The sequence below is a fragment of the Crocodylus porosus genome, unplaced genomic scaffold (assembly GCF_001723895.1).
Source record: "Crocodylus porosus isolate Cpor-Errol unplaced genomic scaffold, CroPor_comp1, whole genome shotgun sequence".
In the NCBI taxonomy this organism is placed as follows: Eukaryota; Metazoa; Chordata; order Crocodylia; family Crocodylidae; genus Crocodylus; species Crocodylus porosus.
In genome coordinates this window covers 5,939,457-5,948,448 of record NW_017728912.1, presented here as the reverse complement: position 1 = coordinate 5,948,448, position 8,992 = coordinate 5,939,457, and the positions used below count along the sequence as shown (strand labels likewise).

General features: G+C 44.7%; 1 long non-coding RNA gene across 1 annotated transcript in view; it reads right to left on the bottom strand.

The window, feature by feature from the left end:
• The window catches only part of LOC109309542, a 10,605-nt gene extending 1,836 nt beyond the window's left edge, over positions 1–8,769 (bottom strand). The window contains exons 1-2 of the long non-coding RNA XR_002100949.1: positions 8,665–8,769; positions 8,354–8,360 (exon numbers count right to left, since the gene is read on the bottom strand). This is a non-coding gene — a long non-coding RNA (uncharacterized LOC109309542). The remainder of the gene's footprint in view (positions 1–8,353; positions 8,361–8,664) is intronic.
• Between the last annotated feature and the right edge of the window lie 223 nt (positions 8,770–8,992).

Here is an 8,992-nt window from a genome sequence, read left to right as displayed (position 1 = left end):
GATCTGAACAGGATGCGGTTCAACAAGGCCAAGTGCAGGGTGCTGCACCTGGGGAGAGGGAACCAGCATTGTGGTTACAGGTTAGGGACTGCCTCTCTTGGCAGCACAGAGGCAGAGAGAGATTTTGGAGTCAGGATTGACTCCAGGATGAACATGAGTCGCCAGTGCGACGAAGCAATAGGCAGAGCCAACCGCACCCTGTCATGCATCAACCGGGGCATTACTAACAGGTCCAGAGAGGTCTTGCTGCCCCTCTATGTGGCGCTGGTCAGGCTGCAGCTGGAGTACTGTGTCCAGTTCTGGGCGCCGCACTTCAAGAGGGATGTGGAGAACCTGGAGAGGGTCCAGAGGAGGCCACTAGTATGGTTGGGGGCCTATGAGGAGAGGCTGAGGGTCCTGAAGAGGAGACTGAGGGGGGATCTTATGGCTGCCTACAACCTTATCAGGGGCCATCAGCAGGGACTCGGGGAAAGTCTGTTTACCAGGGCCCCCCTTGGAGTCACCAGGAACAATGGCCACAAGCTGAGGGAGGATAGCTTTAGGTTGGATATTAGGAAGAACTACTTCACTGTGAGGGTGGCCAGAACCTGGAACAGGCTTCCCGGAGAGGTGGTGCTCTCACTTTCCCTGGAGATCTTCAAGAGGAGACTGGATAGGCACTTGGTTGGGGTCTTATGACCCCTGCCATCCCCAGTGCTCCTTCCTGCCCATGGCAGGGGGTTGGACTAAATGATCTGTCTAGGTCCCTTCTGACTCACTGATTCTATGAAACAGTTTAAAACTGCTGATGAGGATTCCAGGGCCCCAAATTGGAAGGGGCCCCTGGGCTCATGCCCAGTTTGCCCGTTCATTAATCCATCTGTGTGTGCGCATTTTAAAATAAATAAATAAAATGATGATATGATGGAAAACACACTCCTTTTTAACACGCTCAGAATATTGAATTATTAATTGTGGATATGGCAGAACGTTAAGGACTTCTACAATGGAATAAACAACTGGGTTATCTAATTGGGCATCAGGCTTTGGTAGAAAGTATAACATTCTTGTAATACACCTGCGGTACTTTGGAAATACTGCAAAATAAGGGCTGGATCCAAAGCACAGTAAAGCTAACAAAAATCTTTCAATTAACCTGCTCCAATCCCCCAGCGAGAGAGGAGAGAGAGATTTCTTCCTCACCTTCTCTAGAGGTAATCTTATTCCTTTTATAGGAGGCTGGTGAATCGTTATAATTGTATTCTAACCTCCAGCTGCTGTATGTAGTCAAACACGTTTGTCTTGGATTGGGAGGAGCAACCTATGCCCCATGTGCTAGATCTGGCCAGTGAAACGATATAGCCCATGGACATGGGTCTTCAGTGGCATTCAGCAGTAGCAGTTGGGGACTTTGGCTGTTGGTTCTCTGCCTGTGCCACGATGGGGACAGATGACAGCAGTGGCTGGGTTTTAGCACCAACCTGCTTGCCTCTGAGCTGGGTTGGGTCATTCCACATAGCTGGAAGAGCTTGCCTATGCTGGAGTTAAATTTTCTGCTACTTGTCACTGAGTAAAGGAAGCTTGTTCTCTGTATCATATAGTCCTTTTGCACAGAAATATATTGTGGAAGGTGATTTGGAGTTTTCACCTCTTAGTGGCTGTTCTTCTAAATGCCTCTGCCCAGCAAAGCAAATAAGCATGTGTTTATCTTAGAGTAGGAGAGCCCTGATTCATCAAGGTACTTCAATATGTGCTTGTTTCTTGGAAGGTGAGTAATCCCATTAGCTTCAAAACAGGACTACTTTTGTCTCTAATGACAGGCATGCACTTAAGTGTCTTGCTGATTTGGGGCCAAGAGTACTTCTATTGTCGTCTTTGAGTCCCACTGAGTGTTTTGCTGAATTGCGGCCAATAACACATATGGACATGTCTAGATTCTAAAAGGAATATCACATTCTTTCAGAGAGGAGGATATCCTGGGCTTCATTACAACTATAAGAAATGCATATTCTATTATAAAGCAAGCTTATAGCTCAAATCACATTGCAACAATATATGACATTACTGAGGTATGACTGTCCTCAGTCATATGACTTGTGGACAACATGAATAGCATAGGTATTTTGTAGCTCTTTGTAACTCCAGCAAATGAAAAAGTCAGCCCTCCCCCTTTTTTTTTGGTTAAATGCTTCATGGCCTGTCTGCAGTGAGGATATCCCATAAAAAGTATTAATTTTGTAGTCTAGAACATTTTGTTTTTCTGTCTTGACAGTAAGCTCTGCTGTCTTCTGTTTTGTACGGCACTGAGCACATTGCTGGCACTGAACAAAGTAAGTTACATTTTGTTTCCAACACAACCAAATAACCATACAAAAACTATAAAGTACAATATAATAACAGCATAGTTTGGGCGGGGGGGAGCTATGATCATCTACATAAATGTTTCAGTGTTTCCTCTTGAAGTCACTACCAATTTGTTCAGAAAGAAAACAGTACTATGACATGTTGTGTTTTCATTTTTGAGTAAACTTATTTCCACACTGCAATGTCATTATGGTGCCTCTTTTTTTATAGCTCTCTTGGCTGTGTACAGACATGTGTGGACATTTTGGATTCCTGGGGACAACTAGCAGTGGCACAAGAGTGCTACAGCTAGTAGTTCCCAGGAAACCAAGTGTCATGCGTACAGTGGTGTGCGGCGAGTTACCCTGGGTGGGGTGGGGGAAGCTTGGGCCAGCACTGGACTGGCCCCAGGAGCTTTACCTGGAGTTCTGGGGGCCTCCTGGGGCTTGTGGTAGAGGTGATCCTGCCATGCAGAGCCTGGCTAGCAACGAGTGCAGCTCCAGCTGGCCAGGCTCCAGCTTTGGGTGGCCACACTGCTGCTGCGTGTGCTGCTCCGCCTTTTCTCTGCAGGATTTTTAAAATTTTCTTTTTATTTACTTATTTTTTTGATCCTTGGATCAAAACCCCCTCCACGCTGCTCCCTTACAGCACAGAAAACAACAGAACATGCGGTACTTGGCACTGGAGACATGTCTGCAGAGCCACATATTGCATGGCCACACTTGTCTGGACGCAGCCCTTGTGGTAGATGCATGTAACCAGGTGGCAAAAAGATCCTCATTTAGTGAAGCAGGTAGCTCTTCTATAGTGGATGTGCCATATTCTCTCTTTCCATTGTCCCGTTTGGTGGGATAGCCAGACTATGGAAATAGGCTATCAGGTTGGCAACTGTTTAGGTAAGATAGATGCATAAGATCTGTAGTGATCTAGGGTTAGAAACTTGGAAAATATCCCAAGAAGGATAACTTGGGGCAAAAGGGGGAGTCACAAGGCAGTTGAGGATTGCGTGAATGTTTTTTCTTACAGATATCCAGGGACCTTTTATAACAAGGCAGTTTTATCACGTGTGAAGGTACCTTTTTGCATGCAGTTCTTCCAACATAGCTCAGAGTATCAGCTGGATGTTTTGTTGAGTCCAGATGGAGTGAGATGTTAAGAACAGCAATTTGAGCAAAATCTCTCTTGTTGCCAAAGAGAAAGTGGAATATAGGAGTTTGCCCATTAGTTTGGCCGCTATTTCTGAGTTCTGTACCTAAATCTTTCACAGTTTTACATGCATCTAAGTTAGGAGATTTTCTTGCTGTAGCAGTTCACTTGAGGCATATGTTTGGGGTAAAATAACTTTATCTGAGGGGGAAAAAAAGAAATCAAAGAATGTCCTTTCAATCCCAATCAGAGAAGAGTTGGTGTGTTTTGAAAAGCTTCTTAGCTGCATATACTGAAATTTGTTACACACATTATCCAATGTTACATTCACTATGTTGAAAGAAATAATATGTTTATTGCAAAATAATTGTGCCATATAACTCATTTTCCTTTGTTCTGATTCTTTTACTAGATTATTATTCAGAAATATTTGCTTTTAACTGGGGCATAAGGTGACAGTCCCTCAGGGATTTCATGCAACCTTCTGATTTTTGGCCACATAAACAGGATGATCTTCCAGTTTGGCATCATTCAGGACCACTAAAGTTAGACAAGGCTTTGCGACATTACCTTCCACAATACTGAACATTTTATCTATTCATCTTTCTGTCTTCCTTTCTACATCTATCCATCTTTTTCCTTTCAGTAAGTATACAGACTTGCTATATATCTCTCTTACCTCTTCTTTATCACTTTGCACTTGCAAATGCAAACATGGATACATAGATTACCATTGTTCCACTCCAGAATTACAGGCAATGATGTAATAGACCAAAAGAATCCACAAGACTACCCCTTCTGGCTCCTCCCACACTGCCCCATAATACGACCACCAACAAACTTGACACCCTTAATACAAAAGAGCAAAAACTACACATGCTGCAATGAACTAAAAGAAAAGGAAAGACCAAGGGTACTATCAATATCTTGAGTCAGGAACTTCGTTATGTGAAATTTTACCCAGATGATCCTAAAACCAACCCCGCTGTCATAACTGGTAAGCAGCTCAGTCTTGAGCATGTGAACCATATACACCAATCAGGCACCTCAGAGGTTTCTCAATGCCACTTGGAGTATCACCAAAAGTTGCTAAATATTCCATCACTAGCTATGGCTAATCTCTGATCCTTCAGGTGAACATATGTACACGTGCTGGGGGTTTTAGTCCCTAGGGTTGCATTTTATGCCCCCTAAACCGAACGGCTGAGTGTTTAATTAAAACGGTGAATTATATTTTTCCGTCATTGTATATATGTTACTGTTCTGGTGGCCACAAGTGCCTGCTGAAGGGAGAGGTATTGAGGGGCTCAATCCATTTCTTTTTTAAAGCAGAGCTTGCCTGCCTCTCCCACAGCTGGAGGTTCCATTAATCTGTGCCATTAATTTGTCATCTTACCCCTGGCTGTAGGGAAGGCAGGTAGTCTCTGCAGAAAAAAAGGATCAGGCCCCTTGCCACTTCTGCCTTCAGCAGGCTCCTGTGGCTGGCAGGGTGCCTGGGGCCACCCAGAAATGAACTGGCTTACCCCTGGGGCAGTGCAGAGAGGCAGCTGGGCATGTTGGCGCAGCACAGGGAGGCAGCTAGAGAAGGTGATGGAGAAGGTGCATGGGGAACTGGAAGCCCAGGTGGGATCAGGAAAGCTAGTAGCCTGCTTGGGTGACCCTGTGCAATGTCCCCACTGCCTTCTCTGGCCACCAGCACACCCACCTTCCCTCCTGTCACCTCCCTGCGCTGCCCCAGGTGCAAGCCTGCCCATTCCTACAGGGGCAATGCATAGGGGGTGCACATGCATGGCGGTGCACCCCCTACAAAAAGGCGGTCACTGCTTGCCACCCCACCACTGACACCGCTGGCAGCATCTGTGGGCAGTCCGTGATCCCCACTGGCCCCTGCCGACACCTCCGGTGGCATCTGCGGGTGGTTGCTGACCCTTGGTCAGCGCTCGCCATCCCACCCCCACCACTGACAGTGCTGGCAGTGTCTGCAGGAGCTGCCCTGCTTACTGCTGTGGCAGCGCCGCCACCACACTCCTGCTGCAGCCAGTGCTGTCGTGGCTCCCCATCCGCCAGGGGCATGCATCGTTCATGCATTCCCAGATGGCCTTATGTGCCTTGATGCCCATAGGAGCCTGCTGAAGGCAGAAACAGTGAGGTGCCCAATCCTTTTTTTTTCTGCGGAGCCTGTCTCTCATAGCCAGGTGATGAGCTGACTAATGGTTACAATTGTCCAAGCTAAACTACATAGAATATAGTTTAGTTTGCAATGATGCAAACTCATGTAAAACCCCTAAAACTTGCATGTGTGTAATGTGTGATGCCATTAAGTCACACAAAGAGAAATTTTCATCGTGCCCCTTTCTCTCTAACCCCAGGAGCTAAATTATGCATCAGAATGAGTTTTATAAACCTCAATTATGATACTTATCAATCTTTTGCATTTCTTCCCAGTCCAAAGTGGCCAGGAGCATATCGATATCTCATTTATTTGCAATGAAACTAAATATTGCATTACAAATGGCTATTCATAATTTCTAATACATATATATCAAGCTATAGGTGTGGATAAGCTCTTAGAGAGAGACCCTGTTTTCTTACAAATGTCCATGTTAGAAAAAGAGAAGAAAAACCTTTATTTGTGGCTAACTTATCTCTAAAGGAAGTGTTTTTTTTCCCCCAAAAAACTTTTCATTGAAGTGTCTTTCTTTAAACTGAGAGAGCTGCTGAAAAGAGATTCTATCATCTTGCACTTTGCACTGTGAATGTCATGGATGAAGGAGCTCTGTGATTTTTGTTGAGGTTTTAGTTTTAGCTACTGGGCCATGGCATCAGAGATTGGTTATTACTATTGCTTTACCATATAAGGAATTTTGTGTATCTTGTGGTCTTAAAAGTTATTGTTTTTTCTCTGTTGCAATATCTTCACAATCCCCTCAGTTATTTCTTTTTAGTGAGAAGTGGTTGAGCTTTGACTTTCTTTCTTCCATCACCACAGAAGTCCTTGCCTTATCACTTTTATACTTGCAATATCAGAGGCTAGTTCACAAAGTATGAGGAAATTCTTTATGCTCTACCTTTTGTCCACCATAGCCATCAACCAGACACTTTCTCATTAAGAGATATAGTATGTACATTTACTGTAATATGATATTATGGATGGAAATATCACTTTTAGAGAATGAAAAAATAAGTTAGGGTGGTTGAAATACAGAATACTGGCATTTCTTACAACTGTAAAGATTTTCCTCATTTCAACTGATGGGTGAGAACCTTAGTAATACAGCTTCATTGCTTGAAGTATAAATAACATTGTACATTAACACTTTTATATTTGAAATTTGCTAGGATCAGAAGAGCCCCCAGGAGTAAAACCTTAAAGATAATAAACTAACTGTCTTTAGGACTGATCTTTCTGTTAAGTCATGGAACTGTAGAGTGTGAGCAAGAGCAACACAGTTTTCCCTTACCCACCAAAATACCTTATTAGTGAACTGGCGTGACTATCAAAGGATTGAGGGTAATTCATTCTCCAAGCCCTTTATGTCCTCAGCAAATGTGGTGACTCCCAAAAAAGAGATTAATTAATATAAATTGTGCTGGTAATTTAAGTGTGATCATTTTAAACTTCTTTAAGAAATAGTCTATCAAGATGACAATTGTTCTATTTTTCATCCTAGAACAAGAAACAGAGGTATAACTTCTCAAATAGCAAGTGAGCATAACATTTTGATTAACCTACAAAGTTGTGATCCAGCTTGATTTTATAGGTAACTCTAATTTTAGTGAACTCTGCACTGTTTTGCTTGATTACCTACAACAACTTTACTAATTCTGTTGCAGTAATTTTGCTGCAGTGTTCATTAGGAATATCAGGAGGCTTTTTTTTAATTATTATTAAAATGTGCTATGTTCAGTTTAGTGATCTTGGTCACAGACATGAAATCTGCACTGTGAAATGGTTCTCTGGATCACTAAGATGAAATGATTCTGCAGCAGAAATTGGTTTAAATCTAAATGTTTTTCCACAAATAATATTACAACTAGGCTTTGATGCACTGGTTGACACTTTTGCACCCAACTCCTTTTATTCTTTTGTAAAGTAGGTTTTTTTTTTTTCAAGAGGCAGTAGATTAAGCATTGTGGCATTATGGTGGCGCATGTTTTAATGGGAAGAGCACCTAGAATTGTACTTATACAGAGATGTAACAAGCAAGCAAGCAAACAAATAAAATATCCCAGAACAACTCCTCCTCCTCAATAAACTGACTGCATGACTGTCATAGACTATAGGTGCATCCAGGTGAGCAAGCATGTGCCTGTTGCAGCATTTCATGGGATGATGAGGTCAAACGGTCACAAACTTCTCAAGACCATTTCAGGCTGGACATAAGGAAGAACTTCATTACTGTCTGAGCTCCCAAGACTTGGAACAGACTGCTGTCAGAGGTGGTGCAAGCACCTACTCTAGATTCCTTTAAGAGTCAATTGGATGTTTATCTTGCTGGGATCCTATTACCCCAGCTGACTTCTTGCCCCTGGGGTGGGGGGCTGGACTCGATGATCTCCCGAGGTCCCTTCCAGCCCTAATGTCTATGAAATGAAATCTCAAACTCCTTTGAGATACTGCAGGAAGCATGCTGGGAATGAAAAAATATTCCCCATGCTGCGAATATGCAGTGTCGACTCTAATTTTGATACCGGGAAATCCTGCTTTGAACCGTTGAACTGTCGTCATAATAAAACATATTGTAAATATCTATACACTTGGGTGTTTACCTTTTTGTTTTTTTCATCATAAAAAATCAGAGCTGGCCCTGCCACCTTTGCTCATCAGGATGTGGGCACTGGGATGCCACTACCCTGCCCATGTCCTTGCTCATCACTCCTAAACCACAGCCCTGCCAGTGCCTGCAGACCCTGCCTGCCCCCCATTCTTTCCCTCCTGGCAGCAGCTTTGTCCCAGCACCAGGACAAGGGTCCTCCTGCAGCTGTCCCACCCACTGCTTTGTGGCTCTGAGCAGTGCCAGCCCTTAATGTTCTGTTCCTGAGAAGCCCTGAACTGGGCAAGCCCCTTCTCTTCCAGGCCAGCCTGCCCCCGCACAGGTTGCTCTAGGTGGGCAGGGAGACTCTAAACCTGGCACCCGTGTGGCCTTTCCTACCCAAAGCGCTCCCCCATCCCTGACCCCTATCTCTGTCTTGCACACACCCCTGCTGCCACCTCCACCTATTCCCTCAGCCCATCACCCCTGCCAAGTGGTTCCTGAGGCCAGGAGCATGTCCCAGGCTGGGGCCTCATGTCCCAGCACAGGTATGGGCATGAGGTAGGGCTTCCGTGTGGCAGTTGCCCCTGCAGCCGCAGCTCCTGCCAGCAGGTCCTATCCTATCTGGCAGCTGGGCATACAGGGTGTGAGACTTGTGGGGGGGATGGGTTTGGGGGGCAAGGTGTGGGGGGAATGTGGAGTTTGGGGAGGAAAGGGTGTGGGGGAAATGGGTTTGGGGGGAAGAGTGAATGTGGGGTGTGTGGGAGGGA